A 5,565-nucleotide genomic window follows, 5' to 3' on the forward strand; every position below is an offset into this window, starting at 1 on the left:
ACACACACACACACGGATTGGGCAATTTACGGTCATTTTTGAATCAACGATGGCCCCCCCGAGCACGTTGTCCGAATATCACTCCAATAAGGACAACGAGTTCCGCTCGGCATCGTTTTGATTCGATCTCTCAACAACAACTCCCGGTCGACTTGGTCGACTTGGACCCACGATGTCTCCCCCCGAGCATGTCGAGCCAACTGCACCACTATTGTATTGGACAACATGTTCCCCTCGGGCATCGATGGGTTAATCATGCACCACTATTATAAAACCCTTTGACGTTTTCCCCCAAGCACGTTGATCCAGTATTACGACGGATACGGTCAACGAAATCTTGGACATCAAAGAGGTTTTCGATTGAATTTCCCCATGTTTCACAACGTACTCTTAGCGGTATCCTACGATACGTCTCACTCTATTTGTGTGTGTGCGCGTTTACGTGCGTGCGATTTATGCGGTTCACCCCTTTACTTTCAGCGCCCTGCGGTCCCAACAAAGGTCCCGAGCACGCCATTATGCACAGTGTGGAAGCGTGTTTCCCCCACGACACTAGACGGGCTGCTCGCCATAGTGTTCTATTGTGGCACGCTCCACCCTGAAGTTTGGTTTGTTGTATATCAAGGAATTGATAGGCACTCAAGAATGTGTGCATCGGCCGGGTTTAATCGTCCGACGCGCAATATGCGTTCAACTTATCGGTGTTCATGTGTCCTGCAGTTCACATTGTGACGCGCATTTAGCTGCGGTCTTCATCGATCCATGAGCCGAGTGATCCCCTGCCTAGGGTTTTATAGTAAGGTTCCCAATGTAACACAATCCCGGTGGTACGTCCAAAGACTAACTTTCTGACTAAGTTGTCTTTATTACCCAATAGTCCCAGGCCTTGTGACTTGTGGCTCATGTCTACGCCCATGGCCACCATTCGCTAAGATAGTTTTGAAGTCACTTTGAAGGCCCAGGAACAACTCTCTTAGCACATCGGTTAACCTGGCGCCGCAGTCAACTCATGTGCTTGGATCGGATCGAGCTATTGAGTATTGGGCCTGCATACTCGCTCATCCGTATCCTTTGCGTACCGCCCCATGGCCCTTGTATGTCTGCACCACAGTTCCTGTTCGTTCCGTGCCTATGGCCGGATACGTATTGCACATCGGTTAACCTGACGCCGCAGTCAACTCATGTGCTTGGATCGGATCGAGCTATTGAGTATTGGGCCTGCATACTCGCTCATCCGTATCCTTTGCGTACCGCCCCATGGCCCTTGTATGTCTGCACCACAGTTCCTGTTCGTTCCGTGCCTATGGCCGGATACGTATTGCACATCGGTATACCTGTCGCTACTCAGGCAACTCGTGTGCGTGGATTGGATCGAGAACATGGTGTGTGCCCCATGTTATAATTGATAGTCCATATCCACTTTATAGGTTAAAGTCATAAGTTGTGATTGCACAACCATTCTTCATAAGAGTTTAATCACTCTTCAACTAACTTTCGTTCTGGTGTCTTGGTATCAAATCGCGTAAGACACAAGATTCTACTGGCCAAATAGAATCTAGCACATTGGTTAACCTGGCGCCGCAGTCAACTCATGTGCTTGGATCGGATCGAGCTATTGAGTATTGGGCCTGCATACTCGCTCATCCGTATCCTTTGCGTACCGCCCCATGGCCCCGTCCTTAGAGTTAATGACTAGTAGGCTTAACTCTTTGTATGTCTGCACCACAGTTCCCGTTCGTTCCGTGCCGTGGCCGGATACGTATTGCACATCGGTATACCTGTCGCTACTCAGGCAACTCGTGTGCGTGGATTGGATCGAGCTCATGGGGTGTGTAGAGATTCCATGTTATAATTGCAAGTCCATATCCACTTTATAGGTTAAAGTCATAAGTTGTGATTGCACAACCATACTTCATAAGAGTTTAATAACTCTTCAACTAACTTTCGTTCTGGTGTCTTGGTATCAAATCGCATAAGACACAAGATTCTACTGGCCAAATAGAATCTAGCACATTGGTTAACCTGGCGCCGCAGTCAACTCATGTGCTTGGATCGGATCGAGCTATTGAGTATTGGGCCTGCATACTCGCTCATCCGTATCCTTTGCGTACCGCCCCATGGCCCCGTCCTTAGAGTTAATGACTAATAGGCTTAACTCTTTGTATGTCTGCACCACAGTTCCCGTTCGTTCCGTGCCGTGGCCGGATACGTATTGCACAACAGTAGATACCATCACCTGACGTATCTAACACACCACTATTGTAACTCGTCGTCGAAGGACCTTTCAAGTGCCTGATGGCCAGGGGAGCTCTTACACGGCACGGAGACACAGTGATGCTCGCCCATCACAGTGTACAACGATCGAGTTTGCTTAAGTGTCTGGGTACCTACACACCAGACACAATGCAATGGCCACGGATCCACACAAGGCACATCACATGCAGAAAGCTTCACCAGATTATGACACATACCACACTCTTGTAACTCGTCGTCGAAGGGGCGTTCAAAGTGCCTTACGGCTAGGGGAGATCTAGCACGGCACGGAGACACAGTGATGGTCACCCATCAAAGTGTACAACGATCGAGTTTGCTTTCCGCGCAAGCGTTCTAAGTGTCTGGGTATCTAAGCACCAGACACAATGCAATGGCCACGGATCCACACAAGGCACATCACATGCAGAAAGCTTCACCAGATTCTGACACATACCACACACATGCAACTCGTCGTCGAAGGGGCGTTCAAGTGCCTTACGGCTAGGGGAGATCTAGCTCGGCACGGAGACACAGTGATGGTCACCCATCAAAGTGTACAACGAACGAGTTGGCTTTCAACAAATTCTGACACATAGCAAGCGAGCGACCGAGCTACACCGAAGGCAGCCCATGGTTGGTCACTCGCGGACGATCATCAGTAATGATCCTTCCGCAGGTTCACCTACGGAAACCTTGTTACGACTTTTACTTCCTCTAAATCATCAAGTTCGGTCAACTTCAGCCATGCCAGCTGCAGCTCACGAAGGAACCGCGGAAGGTAAGCCTCCAGAAACCTCACTAAATAATCCATCGGTAGTAGCGACGGGCGGTGTGTACAAAGGGCAGGGACGTAATCAGCACTAGCTAATGACTAGTGCTTACTAGAAATTCCAGGTTCATGGGGACCGTTGCAGTCCCCAATCCCGACTAGATGGGCATTTTAGTGATTTCCCGTTCCTCTCGGAATGGGGGCGCCTATTGGCGAGAACACGCTGCGACCCACATTGTAGCACGCGTGCAGCCCAGAACATCTAAGGGCATCACGGACCTGTTATCGCTCATTCTCAGCTTGCTAAACACAAGTTGTCCCGCTAAGCAGGGCAAACGTAGCCGACGACCGCCCGTGAAGGCGCCGCCCGGCTGTAACGTCAGGTGCGCCCGGAGGCGCACTGCTGACAGCGTTCTAGTTAGCATGTTTGAGTCACGTTCGTTATCGGAATTAACCAGACAAATCATTCCACGAACTAAGAACGGCCATGCACCACTACCCTTAAATTTGAGAAAGAGCTATCAATCTGTCTTACCTCGATAAGTTTGGACCTGGTAAATTTTCCCGTGTTGAGTCAAATTAAGCCGCAAGCTCCACTTCTTGTGGTGCCCTTCCGTCAATTCCTTTAAGTTTCAACTTTGCAACCATACTTCCCCCGGAACCCGATTTTGGTTTCCCGGAAGCGACTGAGAGCACCGAATAGGGGTAGCGTCTCCCAATTGCTAATTGGCATCGTTTACGGTTAGAACTAGGGCGGTATCTAATCGCCTTCGATCCTCTAACTTTCGTTCTTGATTAAAGAAAGCATCCATGGCAAACGCTTTCGCTTCAGTTGGTCCTACGACGGTCTACGAATTTCACCTCTCGCGCCGTAATACCAATGCCCCCAACTACTTCTGTTAATCATTACCTCTAGGTTTCTGACAAACCAACGAAATCGTATAAACCGAGGTCATATTCCATTATTCCATGCAAGATTATTCTCGGCCAACGCCAACCCCACGGGGGGGCCGGACGCTTTGTCTTAGCCTGCTTTGAGCACTCTAATTTGTTCAAGGTAAATGTGAGTATCTTGAGCACCATGAGGAGCCCGTGCCGGAGTTAACCGGTAGCACGGTACTCGTTCACAGAGTAACGCCCAAGTACACCATTGTGAGTCGCAGCCGTGAGCGCGCGCACGAACGGCCCCGGCGTGTAACCGGGCGCCCGTGGCGGTCACGTGTCTGGACGGGCAATCAACTTCGAACGTTTTAACCGCAACAACTTTAATATACGCTAGTGGAGCTGGAATTACCGCGGCTGCTGGCACCAGACTTGCCCTCCACTTGATCCTTGTTGAAGGATTTATACTCAACTCATTCCAATTATGGACCATCGTTAGAGAGGTCCATATTGTTATTTCTCGTCACTACCTCCCCGTACTGGGATTGGGTAATTTACGCGCCTGCTGCCTTCCTTGGATGTGGTAGCCATTTCTCAGGCTCCCTCTCCGGAATCGAACCCTGATTCCCCGTTACCCGTCGCAACCATGGTAGTCCTCTACACTACCATCAATAGTTGATAGGGCAGACATTTGAAAGATCTGTCGTCAGTCGACAAGCGACCATACGATCTGCGTCCTTATCCAGACTTCAACTCAAGCCGCCCGGAGGCGATTGGTTTAACTAATAAGTGCACCAGTTCAGCTACCCGCGAGGGCAACAGTCCCGGCATGTTGCATGTATTAGCTCTGGATTTTCCACAGTTATCCAAGTAACTAGTGGTAGGATGATCTTGTGAATTATAGCTGTTATACTGAGCCTTATGCGGTTTCACATTCATTTATGTTTGTACTTAGACATGCATGGCTTAACCTTTGAGACAAGCGTATATTACTGGTAGGATCAACCAGAATTCGTTCCACTACAGACACACACTCGCTTAGTGGGAAATAAATTTCCACACAACTCTCTCTCTCTAGAACCATATGGAATGGCTCTTTGGTGTTGGGTAAGGCACCAATTTGTTGGGGTGTAACGGTCACCACCAACTTTAAGTTTGTTAGGGCACAACGGAAACCACTAACTAAACTTTAGGAAACTAAATTTCCTCACACATTATCTCTCACCATATTAGCACTAGGTGCTATCCACGATTGTACAACGTTTCAACTCTTGAATCGACCGTAGGGCAGCGGAATTGCTTCCGGGCCCCTATTCTCGCTATTAATTGTTCATCTCTTTCAATACATCGAGTTCGTTCCATTGGGTAGTTCGCATGGCGAACGTTTTGATGCAGCCCCCTGGGGGACCACGGCACTTTACACCGGGTATGGTGTATGCGCAACCTACAGATAACAATAAACCCCTTATGCGTGTGTAAACCGATGTTGGGCTGCTCAACATCTTTCATGGTTACATCACTTGCACCAGAACCCACGGTGCCGATTTGGTAATATGTTGTACATTTACTCTCAAGATGTACGCTTCGGCCCCTTATTCAGGGGCTCAAGCTATTACCAGCAAGAACAATCCTCATCCAGACTTGAACTCGAAACACCCGGA

The 5,565-nt window shown here is 49.1% G+C and overlaps 1 non-coding gene across 1 annotated transcript; it reads right to left on the minus strand.

The window, feature by feature from the left end:
• Positions 1-633: 633 nt before the first annotated feature.
• Positions 634-791, minus strand: LOC125774150 (5.8S ribosomal RNA). Its single transcript, XR_007420631.1, has one exon. It is a non-coding gene; the product is annotated as a 5.8S ribosomal RNA (ribosomal RNA).
• Positions 792-5,565: the final 4,774 nt, after the last annotated feature.

Source organism: Anopheles funestus (genome assembly GCF_943734845.2).
Source record: "Anopheles funestus chromosome X unlocalized genomic scaffold, idAnoFuneDA-416_04 X_unloc_85, whole genome shotgun sequence".
In the NCBI taxonomy this organism is placed as follows: Eukaryota; Metazoa; Arthropoda; class Insecta; order Diptera; family Culicidae; genus Anopheles; species Anopheles funestus.